The sequence below is a fragment of the Hemicordylus capensis genome, chromosome 3 (assembly GCF_027244095.1).
Source record: "Hemicordylus capensis ecotype Gifberg chromosome 3, rHemCap1.1.pri, whole genome shotgun sequence".
NCBI lineage: Eukaryota > Metazoa > Chordata > Lepidosauria > Squamata > Cordylidae > Hemicordylus > Hemicordylus capensis.
This window is the reverse complement of record NC_069659.1, coordinates 286,731,893-286,749,238: the sequence shown is the minus strand read 5'-3', so window position 1 is coordinate 286,749,238 and position 17,346 is coordinate 286,731,893. Positions and strand designations below refer to the sequence as shown.

The 17,346-nt window shown below is 44.5% G+C and overlaps 1 protein-coding gene and 1 long non-coding RNA gene across 5 annotated transcripts in view; one reads left to right on the top strand and one right to left on the bottom strand.

Moving 5' to 3' along the window:
- LDB1 (LIM domain binding 1) overlaps positions 1–17,346 on the top strand; it is a 92,064-nt gene that overhangs the window by 29,325 nt on the left and 45,393 nt on the right. The window lies entirely within an intron of this gene.
- Positions 1,844–15,729, bottom strand: LOC128350956 (uncharacterized). Its single transcript, XR_008319528.1, has 3 exons — positions 15,610–15,729; positions 12,134–12,255; positions 1,844–2,616 (listed from the first exon to the last, which is right to left on the bottom strand). It is a non-coding gene; the product is annotated as an uncharacterized LOC128350956 (long non-coding RNA).

Below are 17,346 nucleotides of genomic sequence, written 5' to 3'. Positions count from 1 at the left end.
AACCAAGTAGGAGTTTATGCTCGGCACTGGAAGCAATATCAAGTGAAATCCAATTGCAGTCCAGCTTTTGAAAGTGATCCTGAACTGGGCCAATATTGGAAGTGAGAAAGACTGGAAGCCTTTTGAAATTGGTGTCGTAACACAACGAACATGCACAAGCCACCTATGTCATCCACACCACACACATAGGCACACAATAGCCCAATTCAGACATTATGCTGTGTGAGTGTACAGATGTCTGTGTGAATGACTGTTCCTTTGTTCATTTTAAAAGTGAACCTGGATACAGGCCCTTCAAATGCATGGTACAGATAGGAAGTGGACTTCTGTACCTGCGTTCAACATAACATGTAAATAACTTTACCTGTGTAGAGATCTGTACCTGTGTACAGAGTGTTGAACATAATGTCTGAATCAGCCTATAGACTCTGCTGCCCCCATGCATGTGCACACAAATGCACAGACTAATTCACAGGTGTCAGTTCACAAGTATAACAAACATCTATCCCAGATGTATCCTCACTGTTCCTTGGTAGACAGGATGAGGCTGGCTACCACCCCCTTCTCCTCTTCTGGCTGGAGCTTTGTCTGCCCCAGTCTGACTGGTTGCTATGAGCTCCTTCCCGCCAGGTCTGGTCCCTGACCAAGCCCAGCAACCTCTAGCGCTGGCTACTGCTTCAGTGGAGATGGAGAGGTGGCTGGTGAGTGCTCAGCAGCAGCTAGCCAGCAGTCAGAAGTGGTGTGGACAACTTTGCTGTATGATGTGATGATGACCTCCTGCCACATTGCCAGCCCCATCTGTTCTCTGTGCATATGCAATAAAATGAAGACATTTAATAATACAGTTAGAAGTAAGGAAGGGAAATGGCTTCTCTCTTCACTTACAGAGCAACCATGTGAACTTATGAAGCTGCCGTCATCCCCAGTCATACCTGGAGATGTCAAGGATTGTGACTGAGCTAGGCCTCTCCCTGGGGGGGAAAAAGGTCATATGAAGCAGCCTTATACCATGTCAGACCAGATAGCTCAGTATTGTCTACACCAGGCCTGCTCAACTTAGTCCTCCCAGCTGTTTTTGGACTACAACTCCATAATGCCCAGTCACAGTGGCCAATAGCCAGGGATTGTGGGAGTTGTAGGCCAACATCTGCAGGAGTGCCGAAGTTGAGCAGCCCTGGTCTATACCGATTGGCAGTGGCTTTCCTGAGTTCCAGACAAGGGTCTTTCTTTCCCATCCCTACTTGGAAATGCCAGTGATTGAACCATCCAGAGGATTGAAATGGCCAACTGTGCTCCCTCCCCCTCAATTGGTAACTAAGCCTTTTTTAAGGGGACATTTCTTTCTGACATGTGCCTACATAAATTCACATACAGGGCTCAGGAAATCCACTTGTCGACTTGTCTGTGATGAATGGAAAATGATGCCTGATGAGTGAGAAAAATGCTGTTGAGTAATGTACTGACATCGCTTGAGGAACCATCTGACGAGTAAAATTTTTTGTTTGACTGGTGAACTGAGCCACTGTTTCTTGACCACTGGTCATATAACTAGACTTGACACAGAGACAAAAATCTTAACACACATAGGAAAGATTAACATGTGTCAGGAAATCAGCACAATACTGGATGGCCATGTAGCTACATGTATAATGTGACTGAAAGAGATGGTGTCATCTTTTGTACTGTGGAATGAGAAGGCAACTTGGATTTTTTCAATGAGAGTGTCATGTCTAGATTCCATTCTAAAGGTCTATTGAGCCCCCTGCTGATTTTTCTCAATGACATGTCATTGCATTTTGCTGTTTAAACAAAACTTTAATGCAGCACTGAGACTGGTCACAAAAGCCACTTGCTACTGAATGACATTCAAAGCAGAGACTGTTTTTGCAGCTGTCCTGCTTTGAGTGCATGTGCTTTCCTGTTTGGAATTTGCATATACAAACCGATCCGTAAGGCCCATGAAATCCTATAGTGAAGTTCACCTGTCCAAACCAATATGGTGTCCTGGAAATCACTGTTGTGAATGTGCCATAATCTTTGCAAGCTGCTCACCAGCATGAGGACAGCAGTACCACAGTCTGTACTCATCAGCTATTTGGAGTCCAGGAAAAGTTGTGTACCACTTCTCCTCTGCATCCTCTATCCATAGATGGCACACCCCATACTTGCTTCCTTCTGCATGAAGATTGCACTTCCAGCACCATGCAAGGGATTGCACAGCTGAGTTTAGTGTCTGTATGGCAGCTCATCCATGTGCTTGTTTCAGTTCTTCAGCTCTAAAGCTGGAGCACAGCACAAAGAGTATCTCAGAAAAAGGCAAGTGTTGTGCTTCCTCCACACTCACATCCAGAAGCAGATTGCAGAGCCCACAGGGATCCCGCCGTAGCCTCATTGTGCTGAGTAGATGGGTGGGGTAATCACCCACATATCCTTCTGGATCGTCTGAGGGAGTTGGGAGTGGGAGGCACTATTTTGCAGTGGTTCCGCTCCTACATCTTCGGCAAATTCCAGATGGTGTCACTTGGAGACTGTTGCTCTTCAAAACAAGAGTTTCTGTATGGCATCCCACAAGGCTTCATACTATCTTCAATGCTTTTTAACATCTATGTGAAACCTCTGGGAAAGATTATCAGTTTTGGTACAGGGTATTATCAGTATGTGGTCGCTAAGAGTCGACACCAACTTGATGGCACTTAATCAAATCAATCAATTATCCATTATCAATCAATTATCAGATATGGGATGACACCCATATCTGTTTGTCCATGTCAGCGTCATCAGGAAAAGGCATAACTTCCTCCCTAATGCCTGCCTGGAGGTGATAATGGGCTGGATTAGGGATAACAGACTGAGACTGAATACAAATGAAATGGAGGTACTGATTGTGTGAGGTCAGAACTCAGGAGACAATTTTGATCTGCTTGTCCTGGATGGGGTTACACTCCCCCAGAAGAAACAAATATGCAGTTTGGGATTGCTTCTGGGTGCAAACCTCTCTCTGGTATCTGTTGAAGCAGTGGCCAGAAGTGCTTTCTATCAGCTTTGGCTGATATGCCAGCTGCATCCTTTTCTTGGGATAAAAGACCCCAGAGCAGTAGTGCATATGCTGGTAACCTCCAGACTTGATTTATGCAATGCACTTTATGTGGGGCTGCCTTTGTGCATAGTCCATAAACCGCAGTTGGTGCAAAATGCAACAGCCAGGTTTGTCTCCAGGTCAACTTGAAGAGACCACATTACACCTATATTAAAAGAACTACACTGGCTACTAGTATGTTTCTGGGCAAAATACAAAGTGCCAGTTATAACCTATAAAGCCCTAAACAGCTTAGGCCCAGGGTATTTAAGATAATTCCTTCTCCGTTATGAGCCCCACCACCTATTGAGATCATCTGGGGAGGTCCATCTGCAATTGCCACCAGCTCTGGTGGCTACTTAGGGAAAGGCCTTCTCGGTTGCCACCTTGAGGTTTTGGAATGCACTCCCTGCTGAAATAAGAGCCTCCCCTTCTCTGACAGCTTTTTAAAGGACTGTTAAGACACATTGAGGCATTGAAGTGAGGTTGGGGGAGGCAGGGTCCAACTCGCCTTTGCCCCAGATGAACAAATTTGTTTAGCACATTTCTATACTGCCCCATACAAAAAGTCCCTGGGCGGTTTATAATCTAAAATCATTAAAACATTAATATAATTAAAACAATTTAAAATACAAATAAAAACTCTAAATCCCATATCTTTTTAAAAAAATGAACTAAAAGCCTGGCTAAGCGGGTATGTTTTCAGGTCCTTTTAAAAAACATTAAGAGAGGCAGAAACTCTAATTTAGTTATGAAGTGTGTACCAGAGTCCTGGAGCAACTCTAGAAAAGTTCCAGTTCCAAGCCGTCACCAACCGAGCCGGTGACAGCTGCAACCAGACCTCCCCAAATGATCTTAATAGGTGGCAGGGTTGATGAAGAAGAAGGCATTCTCTTCAATACCTCGGACCCAAGCTGTTCAGGGATCTATCTATATCTATCTATCTATCTAAAATTGAATGTCTGTTCCCTGTACATCCCCACACACTTTGAGCTATCGGGATTCGGGACCAATCTTGGCACAGTGACTTCCTAGGACCCTACGAGTAAGTAACATAGGGTACCCGGGAACCCTGACAACTACCTCACACAAACAGACAGGCGGATATACCATGGGTATACCCACAAAACAGATATGGATGCAATGGCAAAGAGAAACTTGCACCATACGCCTGAGCAACACCAGGTACTTAAAGCTAGTAGGTCCAACCAGCACTTTGTATTTCGCTCAGAAACTTATTGGCAGCCAGTGTAGTGCTTTTAGAATAGGTGTAATGTGATCTCATCAGGCAATACCGGAAACCAACCTGGCTACGGCATTCTATACTAACTGCAGTTTCTGGACCATGTATAAAGATAGTCTAACGCAGAGCACATTTCAGTTGTCAAGTCTGGATCTTATCAGCATATGTACCACTGTTTTAAGATCTCCAGAAATAGTCGTAGGTGGAGTATCAGCCGAAGCTGACAGAAAGCACTTCTGTCCACCACCTTGACCTGAGAAATCAGGGAGAGGTTTGGTTCCAGAAGCACTTCCAGACTATGTACCTGCTCTTTCTGGACAGAGTTGCATTCCCCCAGAACAGGCAGATCTAAATCACTTCCTAAGTCTCAACCTCCCACAATGAGTACCTCCATCTTGCTTGGATTCAGCTTCAGTTTGTTCTCCTTCATCCAGCACATTACCGCCAGTGCTGCTGGGAGCACGGCTTGTGCTCCTAGACCAGAGTTTCTCAACGTGTGGGTCCCCAGATGTTATTGGACTTCAACTCCCATAATCCCCAGTCCCAGTGGCCTTTGGTTGGGAATTATGAGAGTTGAAGTCCAACTACATCTGGGGACCCACACGTTGAGAATCCCTGTCCTAGACGATCCTTGCTGCTTCAAGCAGTGTTGCTGTCCAGAGGCTGGAATATCTCACAATGCACTGCACGGCAAGCACTGTGCATTGGGGGATACCCCTTGTGAGCTGGGAGCTCTAGGCGCTCATCTCTGTGTATGCTCGGACTGCAATACCCTGTTCACTATCTCAGCATCATTCATTCGCTCGCTCACTCGCTTATTTATTTATTTTTACATTTATATCCTGCTCTTCCTCTGTGGAGCCCAGAGTGGTGTACATGGTTATGTTGCTCCTCACAACAACCCTGTGAGATAGGTTAGGCTGAGAGAGAAGTGACTGGCCCAGAGTCTCCCTGTGAGTGTCATGGCTGACTTTGAATTTTGGTCTCCCTGGTCTTAGTCCAAGACTGTAACCACTACACCACACAAACCCCTTTCCCAGCACTTGCTAGCCTTTATTTCTTTCTCCTAACCATGTCCCATGGTCTTGCCCAGTGATTCCTTGGCTCATTAAACAGAGCTTTGCTTAATCCAGACAAAGATAGGAAGTATCTCAACGTATTTGAGGGCCTGTTTACACAAGCAACTGTCCTGGGAAAACAACTTAGTTTATCATCTGATCCTTTGCATGTTTGAGGGACTAATTAAGAGTGTGAAGTGACTTGGAAGTCAACTGCACGATCAGAACTTCTGAATTGCCCTTTTCATTCCAGGATCAGTGTTAATGTAAATAAGATCCAGGTTGTTATAGTTGGTGACTGGAGCTCACAGTTCCTTAGAGAACACAAGTGGTTTGTGAATGACCCAACATGCTCAGTGTGTGTGTGTGTGTGGCTGCGCGCACCCTCACTCACTCACCCTTGTGGGAATCCTCACTGCCTAACACAGGAGTGGCCAATCTGGGGATGATAAAGAGTTGTAGCCCAACAACAGCTAGCAAGCCCCAGGTTGGCCACCTGTGGGCTAATACCTCAAGAAGCCTTCGGTATGAGTTGTGTGAGGAATTTATCCAGAGGCCTGTGCTTGGAATTCCACACGTTGTTTCCCCCACACAAAGTAGTGGTGGGAGATCCAGATCAAGGCAACAGCATATGTGTGTGTGGGGTTAACTCTCTGTCCCCATGCTATGGCTCTGATCCAGGTAATCCCTCCAAAAAGCTGCTATTTACCCCTGGGAATATTTGTGAGCACTTTTGAAACAATAGAGGCCTGAGATAAGTCCCACTCCACAGCTGTCCCTCACCCCCTTGAGTCCGGCGTTCACGCTTACTGCACTGTTTGTCTGAAGGGGGAAGTGCTGTAAGCCGAATGGCTGGCGTCTTGGTGAGCAGCAGCCTCGATCCCCAAGGTTGCTGGACAAACAGCGTGTAAAGTGTGAACGCTGGGCTCAAGGGGGTTAGTGACAGCGGTCGGGTGGGACTTCCTCCCTGCTTTTCAAGTTGTAACCAAGAGTGCTCTGTAACATCTGAACGAGGCTATAGTGTTGATGTGTTTAGAAAACCAAAGCAACTCCATTTTGCCTAGAAATCCTTATTTTAACTTGGAGTAACCTGGCCCAGCTTAGGGACATCACTGCCTCTCATGATTGGTGTCATTATCTCTCTCCAGCTAAAATGTATCTATGAAATTTGCTAAGACAGCTAAGCTTCCCAAGCCAGAAAACAGGATATAACCAAATAAGGAGTAATCACCAGATGAACAATGAATCATTCGCATGCATACTAGATACTTAGACCACCATTTTATTGCCATGTATACTGTGTCCAAGGGTGTCAGCATCATTTAGATTGTCTGTATAAATGTAAGATGCACCTGTAACCAAACTGTAATCGGTTTGAGAGCGTGAGCCTATTGATTACCTATTGCAGACTGCAGTAGCAATAAACCTCAATTAATAAATCCCAATCCTTGTGTCTGACTGATTGGCTAAGTGGACCCAGGAACGAGCCCCATCTACATCAGTGTGTCCTCAGCACACAGCCTACAAACAGCTCCCTCAAGCTGAGATGAGGTGATGTTGGCAAAGCTCAGTGAACAACAACAATTCAATTCTTGCAAAGCAAATGCAGAGGGATGTGCATTGTGATTTGGAGTTATTTGTGTGGGGTGAAAAGTCCAGGATTGGTATAACTGGGCTGTGATTAAAAGCATTTTTTATTCCAAAAGTTGTTAGGATGTTTTGACCATATCCCCATTGCTGTGTGGTATCCTTTTCCTCTAAATATGCCAGTCCCCTTCTGTCCACCCTCTTCCCCTGCCCCGTTGCCTGCTTTGTCTGTCCCTAGATAATAAAAACAGCTGCTGGATCACAGGTCACCCCCATGGCCTTGTGTTTGCCACAACATCTCATACAAAGGTAAAAACTGCCCAAATGTTTGTGGGGCGAATCCAGACTTCCCCTCGTGCTGTTTGATAGCAGGTGGTCTAAAGAGCAGAGGAGCAGCTGGACTGTGCCCTGTTCCAAGAGTTTTTCCTGCCCCTTCTCTAGCAAGAAGAGGTTGGCCACGGGGTCAGTATGGCATGCATAGCAGTAACATGAAAGGAACAGGTCAAGCAAATGCAGTGATGAGGCTGCTGCATGCCTCTGAAGTGGAGACTGCATTGTTGTGTTGAGCTGCATGTCAGTAGGCAAGGATGACCTTTTGCTCTTCTTTTTTGTAGTCAAGTGCTATGACAGCACAGCCTTTCTGTCAGGTAGTGGTAAGCAAATAGATTGGCTTCCCAAATACCAGTGTTTCCTGAAACAGGGATTCCCAGCTGTTGTTGACTGCAACTCCCAGCATCCCCAGCCAATTGTCATTGCAGCTGGGGATGCTGGGGGTTGTAGTCAACAACAGCTGGGAATCCTAGTTTCAGGGAATATTGATTACAACCCGAGTCTAACACTTTCAAATATTGTGATCCATACACATTCAAATAACTTCTCTGTCTTGACGGCTGCACCCCAGATACAGGGCCTTTCTCTCTAGCCCAGGCCTTCTCAACTTAGCTCCCCCCCAGCTGTTTTTGAACTACAGCTCCCATAATCCCCGGCCACAGTGATGAATAGCCAGAGATTATGGGAATTGTAGGCCAACATGTGCAGGAGGGCCGTAGTTGAGCAGTCCTGCTCTAGCCTGATGTATCTGTGATAATCTTCTAGAAGCAATCTTCTAGAAGCAAAATGGAGGATGGGTTGCAGTTCAATGGTAAAGTGCACACAGAAGGTTCCAGATTCAATCCTTGGCATCAGCAGGGGTAGCTGAGATAGACTCTATCTGAAGGTCTGGAGACCTGATTCCAGCCAGTGTAGATATTACTGAGCTAGATGAACAGTGGTCTGATTCAGTGTTCCCTCTAACCGGGATTCCCAGATGTTGTTGACTACAACTCCCAGAATCACCAAGCAAAAGCCATTGTAGCTGGGGATTCTGGGAGTTGTAGTCAATAACAGCTGGAAATCCCTGTTAGAGGGAACACTGGTCTGATTCAATACAAGGTATCTTCATATGTTCAAATTAATGCATGTTATCCAGATTATAGCCAGGACTGTAGCCCTAGGTAGGCTGCACCCAGTTTGAAGAGGAATGGGAGTGTACCAGTTAACTATACCCCTCTGACGCCAATATACTCTGTGTCCATGCCCCCTGCTGTCCCCAAGTTCAGGGTTTGTCTGCAGAGGCAAGTGTTGAACCTCAGAAGAGTTTCTCTCCATGATTTGAAATGCTGGACACCCACTATTCCATATTGCTTGGAAAAACTCTGGTTCAGCACTTGCCTTTCCAGACACGTGCTGATAGTTTATTTTATCTATCTATCTATCTATCTATCTATCTATTGTTAAATTTGTATTAAAACAATATTCATTTCATTAAAACAATCCCAAGGCGGTTTACACAGAATTAAAAACAAAGTTATAAAAATGACACACTTAAAATAGTAAACTAAAAATATAAAACAAATCTGCTCAAAATTTAAAACACAAGTGGGGATACCTGGGAGGCAAAGTGATGGTGCATGTTGGCACTAAGGGGCTTGACTACCGTATTCCCTCTAAGGAGTGTGCGCATGTGCTCACAGGGTTTTTTTTTAATATCCGCACAGTTAATTTTAGGTCCCACTCAGGTTGAATTAGGAAGGCCCCACTCTGAATACACATGAGCACACATTGCCTTGATTCTGCCACCCAGAACAAAACTCATTCCTCACACAGATGAAAACTATTACCGGGAACACTGAGACTAGCTGGCATGTTCCCCCTGTACCTGGGTACACTGTAACTAGGTACAGTACTATATAGGGTCTGTGTATTCTACAACTCCACAGAAGTTGTCATTTACTGCAGATTTCAGCATCCAGAGAATGGCCTGATTCAGATGAATGCAGCCTGGCAAACACAATAAGGCTGAGGATGTGCTGAGAGCATGCCTGCTGTGACATCTGAACTGCCTCTTTACACTTTACACGTGCTCCAAAACCCTATTTAAATAGGGGTTTGCACCCACCCTGATGTCCTCCGGTGGTGTTGGGGCAAGTGCCTTCTTGGCATGTCCCCAGCCTTTTCATGTATGCTGGTGGAAAATCATCTGAACTGGGCTGGCCCAGTATCACTTAGCTTTGTAGTTCTAAGGGCTAGAAACTTGCTTTAAAGGTAAAGTAAAGAGTGCCGTTGAGCCAGTGTCCTGGCGACCACAGAGCCCTGTGGTTGTCTTTGGTAGAATACAAGAGGGGATTACCATTGCCATCTCCCACGCAGTATGAGATGATGCCTTTCAGCATCTACCTATATCGCTGCTGCCTGATATAGGTGAGAAACTTGCTTTAGGAGAAGGCAAAGGTTTGTAAGGGAGTGGGCAGTGCAATGAAATCTAAGAAGCTGGAGAAAAAAAATAAACAGGAATCCCAGTTGCATAGCTCTTTGCCCCTCTCTGTAACTAGCAGAAGAATATACTATGCAAAATAATAAAATATATGCCCCCCCCCACCCAAAAAAAAATCACATAATGTATACTGGCCACATAATGCAGTTTCTTTGGTGCCGAACATTGATTTACTTAGCTCAGAGCAGATATAGTCTTGATTGTATTGTGCTATAAACAAAGAATAGAAGAGATCAAAATACCCTGGACTGGTACAGGCTAAAGGTGCCTGCAGGGCAATGAAAAGCTTAGGCTAAAATGGCTTTTGTGGTCTGGTTGCTAGGAATAATGTCATGCTGGGAATCTGGACATAAATTGAATCATTTTTTGTAACCTAATAGAATGCACCTGGAGCTAGAGCTGTCTGTAGCTGTGAACCCTGCCTGAGGCCCCGTTAGAGGAGGAACCACGTGTTCTTAGGTGGCTGGGGAAATGCAGCGGCACCCACAACACAAGCTCACAGTGGTCTCTGGGTACTGGGAATACAGTGCAGAAGTTGCATTGGTGGGGAGAGCCTCTTGGAAGCCTTGTTGACTGATGATGCGAGAATATGAGATCAAATTTCAGTGGAATCTTTTCCTCCTGAACTAGAACTAGAGGAGAAGATGAAGGTCCTAGTTAAGCAGGGTCTGACGGAAGCACCTAACCGTCTGAAACAAGTGACAGGAAACACCTGCTCAGCGGTGGCCTTTGCAAAGTGCATAGGTTTCCCCCAGACTTATTATGCCAGCCACTCTTGGAGCAGGCTTCCTGCCTCAAAGATGGGGACACTCTCCACCATACCCAATGTCAGAATTTCCTGGCTGGCACGTATGAAGATTTAGTGGTGCTTCTGTTTTGATATTTCTTCAGCAGGCTGGATTTCCTAGGGCTTTCAAACGTAGGATCCTGCATACATGTTCTGGAGATGAGATCCATAGCAACATAGGGAGCTGCCTTACACTAAGTCAGACCATTTATCCATTTAGCTCAGTATTGTGCGTACACTGACTGGCAGCAGCTCTCCCAGGGTTTCAGGCAAGAGCCTTTCCCAGCCCTACCTGGAGGTGCCAGGGACTGAATCTGAGACGCTTCACCACTGACCTAAATCTGAGACGCTTGACCACTGACTACTGAATCAGATACTTAACCACTGACCTATGGCCCCATCCTCTTAGGGGAATATCTTGCAGCAGACAGCGCTCACATGTAGTCACCCATCCAAATGCAAAGTAGGGCAGATCCTGCTTAGCAAAGGGGACAATTCACGCTCTCCGTCACAAGACCAGCTTTCCTCCCACATGCATCCCCCTCAACCTTATTTCCCAAAATATAATCAGCCACCATTTTGATCTGGACAAATGGAGTGATGGCGGGAGGGTGCCTTTAAAGGGGCTTGAGTTTCTGAACAGCTGTGTCTCTTCTAGCAAGGGGAAATGCTCCTTGTCCAAGAGCGACATCCGCTGCCACGTGGTTGGATCAATGGCCATAAAGCTGCATCTCTATGATTTATATCTCCCAGAGCACCTATGCGAGCTGCACAGAGCACAGTAAAGGGGCTGGGACACACAAAGGGCTGAAAATAGAGCTTTGGGGGTAAGTGGGGGATGGGTTGCCGGGCTGGCTCCTATATTGCTGGACCTCAGTATAGAACAGGGGATCTCAGTTCCTCCTGTCGGAGACTGAAAGGGACTTGGGCCAGCTGCATTCTAGTTCCACTTAATTCATCCAGTGCCTCTTTAATTGTTAACGCAGTCATAACCAGAACCAGCTGGAGCTGCTGCATCTCCGTGGGCCTGCTCCAAAGAGCCCTGGCTGACGCTGGGCACACACTGCATGACTGCAGTAGCTCTGGAATGACCTAACTGAGGGGCCTGAGAAAACGGCGCATCCCATTGCCTACCCAACGCATACTGCTCTCCTAAAGTTTGCTGAAGATAATGTTGCTGCTGCTGTGAACCAGATCAGTGGCAGTACTCTGATCCGTGCTACTTAAAAATCCAGTAGTTATTCCAAAGCGAATTAATTGCACAGGCTCAGATCTTTTGTCTCTCCAAAAACCAGAGGAAGAGTGTCTCCATCTTTGGGATTCTGGCAGAGGCTCCACCTCAAGAGCCAGTGACAATTGCCACCCCCCTCCTCCCCATGCCAAGCCAACATGAATCATAATGCGTCTAGCCTTGTGCTCTGCTGGAGAGCTCATCTGTCTCTTCTTAAGCCCATTACAATGCAGATGTTCTCCATCACTGCAGTGTTGATGCTGACGTTAGGGACATGTGGTGTGTGTACCTGGGCAGAGTGGTGACTGGAACAAAGAAGCGTAATGTGTATGTTTTTACCTGAAAGCCAGTGCATTCCATTGGACTGATAATGTACTTTTTGAGAGACCTTGGTTCATCCCACCTCTATCATGGATTCATTTTGTAGCTTTGAGCAGGAAATTTCGGTTTCAGCTGCACATCTGTACAATGATAATAATAGTAAGCTGTTTCACAGGGTTATTGTGCAGCAAACACAAAAGCTGCAAAACGTAAAGTGCTATATTTGCAGTGTTTTGATTCTGTAACATCAGGGGTATCCTTGTTAGTTTCTTATCTTCTAAGAGACAATTCTTGCAAGGACCTAGACATCCTGGCAAATGGCTTTGAAGGAATATTAGAGCTTAGGTCAATTTAAGTAGCCTTTCAGCACTGTTCCAATGCAGATAGGGAGAGAAGAGCTGGTCTTGCATTAGTGAGCATGAAATGTCCCCTTTGCTAAGCAGCATCTGCCCTAGTTTGCATTTGGATGGGTGACTACATGTGAATGCTGTCTAAGAACATAAGAACAGCCTTGCTGGATCAAGCCCAAGACCCATCTAGTCTAGCGTCCTATTTCACAAGTGGCCGACCAGATGCCTCTGGGAAGCCCACAGGCAAGAGCTGAGGTCATGCCCTCTTTCCTGCAGTTGCTCTTCTGCAACAAGTTTATTTAGAGGCATCTTGCCTCTTAGGCTGAAGGTAGCCTATAGCCCTCAGACTAGTAGCCATTGATTCTTGTCCTCCATTAATTTATCTAAGCCCTTTTTAAAGCCACCCAAGCTGGTGGCTGTCACCACATCTTGTGGTAGAGAATTCCATAGGTTAATTATGTGTTGAATGAAAAAGTACTTCCTTTTGTCAGTCCTAAATTTCTTGGCAATCAGTTTCATAGGATAGCCCCTGGTTCTAGTGTTATGCGTGAGGGAGAAGAAATGTTTCTCTCTCCACTCTCTACTCCATGTTATTACATTATAACATATTATAATGTTATACACCTCTATCATGTTGCCCCTCAGTCATCTTTTTTCTTAACCAAAAAGCCCCAGATGTTGTAGCCTTACCTCGCAAGGACGATGCTCTAGGCCCCTGATAATCTTGGTTGCCCTCAGATTTGTATAAAGGCATTATTGTATTGTATAAAGGCATGATGATGACCCCTACTAACTGAGCAAGAGGAACCTTTTAAAGTGGTGATTCTCTTTATTTAGCAGTTGGAAAACTGACCCTATCCATTCCCAGCACAGCATCCCTTCAGTGGCTGTTGCTGGTGTTTATCTTGTATTTCTGTTTTTAGATTGTGAGCCCTTTGGGGACAGGGAACTATTCTGTCTATCCGTCTATCTATGTGGACCGCTTGGGAACATTTGTTGAAAAGCGGTATATAATATTAGCAGATTTATTTTCAACCCCCATCCTAATGATACTTAGCATGGAATTTGCCTTCTTCACAGCTGCCACACATTGTGTTTACACTTTCAGTGAGCTGTCTACCACGACCCCAAGCTCTCTCTCCTGGTCAATCACTGACAGGTCAGACCCCATCATCGTATATGTGAAGTTGGGGTTTTTTGCCCCAGTATGCATCATTTTACATGTGCTGACACTGAACCACATCTGCCATTTTGTCGCCCACTCCCTCAGTTTGGAGAGATCCTTTTGGAGCTCCTCACAATCTGTTTTAGATTTTATTACCCTAAATAGTTTGGTGTCATTGGCAAATTTGGCCATTTCACTGCTTATCCTAACTTCTAGATCAGGGTTTCTTAACCTTAGGCCCCCGATGTTGTTGGACTACAACTCCCATAATCCCCAAGCAAAAGCCATAGCAGCCAAGGATTCTGAGAGGATTCCAACATCTGGGGGCCCAAGGTTAAGAAACCCTGTTCTAGATCATTTTGAATAAATTAAAAAGCACTGGTCCTGGTCAGTGTTCCTGCTAACAGGGATTCCCAGATGTTGCAATGGCTTTTGCTTGGAGATTATGGGAGTTGTAGTCAACAACATCTGGGAATCCCTTTTAGAAGGAACACTGGTCCCAGTACAGATCCCTGGGGGACCCCACTTCTTACTTCCCTCCATTTAGAGAACTGTCCATTTATATCTACTCTGTTTCCTCTCCTTCAACCAGTTACCGATCCATACATGAACCTTCCCCCTTATCCCATGACTGCTAAATTTTCTTAAGCGTCTTTGATAAGTAACTTTGTTGAAAGCTTTTTGAAAGACCAAGTATATTTTCTGCTGTAAAATATTCCCCTTAGGGGATGGGGCCATAGCTCAGTGGTAGAGCATCTGCAAAAAGTTGCATAGATTCACTCCCGGGCACCTCCAGATAGGACTGGGAGAGACTCCTGCCTGAAATCTGCTGCTGCCAGTCAATGTATACTGTGCTAGAAGGACCAATGATCTGACTTGTATGAGAGGAGGGGAAGTGCGTACAATATAGAAATTTCTAAAATCCTTACAGAAAGGAGTTGGATTTCCCTTTCCCCAAGGGTTGGTTCTCACAATCGTAATGTCAATTTACCAGGAATCTATAGATTCCTGCAGTGCTCACGGAACATGTTATATGAACTCAGAAAATGTTGAAATCTCAGATAGGCACTCCATCAAGCCATCATTGACAAGCTAGTTCAAATCTAAGATTACTGATCTTGGCTTAATGTTGGTTTGGCATGATGGCAAGCTCAGATCACTGATGTTTTCTGAGTTCACACGATGTGCTCTGTGGCAGCAGGCACATTACAGGAATCTGCAGATTTCTGGTAAACTGACATTACCTTGGTTGTGTGAACCAGCTCCATGAAACAAAATGTGCATTGGTGCTAGATTAATACATACACAGAATGGGGTATTCTATGGGGGTATTCTGGGATGCTGGTTCATGCATTCCTTGTCACTGAAGGGATGCCTAGCCACAACAGATAATTTAAGATAGTGTCTGTTAATGCCAGCTAATTCCATGGTGGAGCAAGGTTTTTAACCCTTTTCTACAGAAAAAGAGAGATTTCAAAGAGCTTGTTGTTGTTACTAAGTCCTGGGCTTCTCTGAAAAAGTGCTTCAAAGTCAGCGCTTTGGGTTTCCTGTGACCATTCAACATTCTGTCACACAGTATGGTGCCCAGCATTTGGGGAATGATTCATAAGCTTCTACTGAAGCAGCGAACATAATAGGACCAGCAGTTCCCAGACATCATCACTAGAGCCATAGCAGCTGGACACACCAAATGACAGATCTGCTGCTGTGTTTCTGCCAGAAGGAGTGTTACCCCATGACGGTGCTATGCTGTGACCCATCCACTTGTAACAATCATCCCTGCAAGCCTAAAGGGGTTAGGAGACTACTGGTAGCCTTTTAAATCAGAATCTGAACTAGTACTTGGAGCTGGAGCACTAGGCTGTGCTGCTTTTTCTGGCCTATGAAATGGCACTGAAGTAGTCAATGGCAGAAAGTCCACCTAATGATGTTTTTATTGAATATGCTAGGAACACTGGCTAACTTCCTGCTAAACTTACCAGAGGAAATCCTATTGAAATGTAGTCGTTATTTGGATTACTCTCTGAGTAGCACCACTGAGAAACAGTCAAGATGTTGGCCACTATGATCTAGTTGTGATCCAGACTGAGCACAGAGCTGAGAATATAAAAGCTATAGTTACTCCAGTTACAGTTTGATTGTTATAAACTTGATTATTTCCCTGCTTTCTCTGCCATTGAGTTCAAATGGATGAACTCCATAGCACGATGGAGGTCACATTGTAGGCATCTGAGCCCAGCCAAAAAAAATTCTGTTATTATTAGTATAAATAATAATATAATACCTAGTATCATACTAGAACTAGAAGGGTACGCAGTGAAATTTAACACATGAACAGTTGAAAATTAATTTTAAAATGGTTTCTCACAGAAAATATGAATCATAGATTTTTGAAATATTCTGCCACAGTATCTTGGCGATAGCTAATGGTACTGTATGATTTCAAACAAGGTCCAGACAGTATTTTTCAGAAGACTCTCAGGGGTTATTACCAAGATTATTTGAATGCACATTCCCTGGATGAGGATGTCACCCATTAGAATTCAAGTTTGTCGTTAATTTTTAAGTTATAGGATTCTGTTTTAATTGTTCTGGACTTTCTCGAATTCATCTGAAATTGTCAGACATGGGATACTGGGCTAGAAATAGTGGCCGACATAATGTGCAGCCTAATGCCACCGTTTCCCTTCTGTGGGGATGGCAGCATATGTAAAATCTAGCTCCAGAAGTTGCATAGGAGCACATTTATGCAGTGACTCAAATGCATGCCCACATTTCTGCAACGGAGCTTCTGTTGTTTTCGGTGGACTTTGTTGTGCAAGTTACAGGCACACATTTCCAAGTTGTTGTGCAACTGTGCTCTTGTGCAGTTCTGCCAGGGCTAGATTTTATGTTTCTTACATAAATTCTTACATAGCCTATACCAAAATCTTTAGCAAGTCCCTCACTGGAACCACATGGGTCCTGAGAAATTTGTGGCCTTATTTCTCTAGCTCAGATCCTAATAATTACAAACTCTCCTCTTGCCATTCTGTGCAATTCCCTAGAGCTTAATCTGTTTGTCTCCATGGCAGTTTGACACACATGCACTTTGGCTAATTTTTGTGTGTAATATGATATTTCAGCACATATCCAAAACTTATATGAAAAAGAAAACAGGTGAGCAACTTTTCAGTTGCTGTTGCAAATGGACTATGTGGAGTAAGTCCTCCTGCAGTGTTCTTTTTTTATTTTCTTACCTTCTCAGATGAGTGGTTGTCATTTTTAAATTCCATGATTGTTGATTTCTGATTTCAGTATCTGAAGATTACAGCACAACTCGTAATCTTCAGGCTTTCTGTATATTTAGGCTAGTGCTGGTTAAGAACCTCTTCAAAATGTGGAGGGTAATGCTTTCTATATTTGAAAGGCTTGATTTATCATAATTCATCGAGGTCTGTTTTACTTAAAAGTCCTTAGTGTTCTGGATCATTTGTGAATCTAAAACTATATATTTGTGCCTACCCTATACTAGACCTTGTTTTTCTGCTTCTCATCATTCAAGGAAGTGCTTCATTCTGTGTGTGGTATCTTAACAGCTTTTCACATGGTATATGTCTCAACTGCTGCTGTTTGCTGGATAGTTGCTTTTATTTTTTTAGCCCAGCAAAAAGTGAGCTGTAAAAATTGAATTTGTATGGGTACGCTAATTGCAACAAAATCCTGAAGAAAAAAAC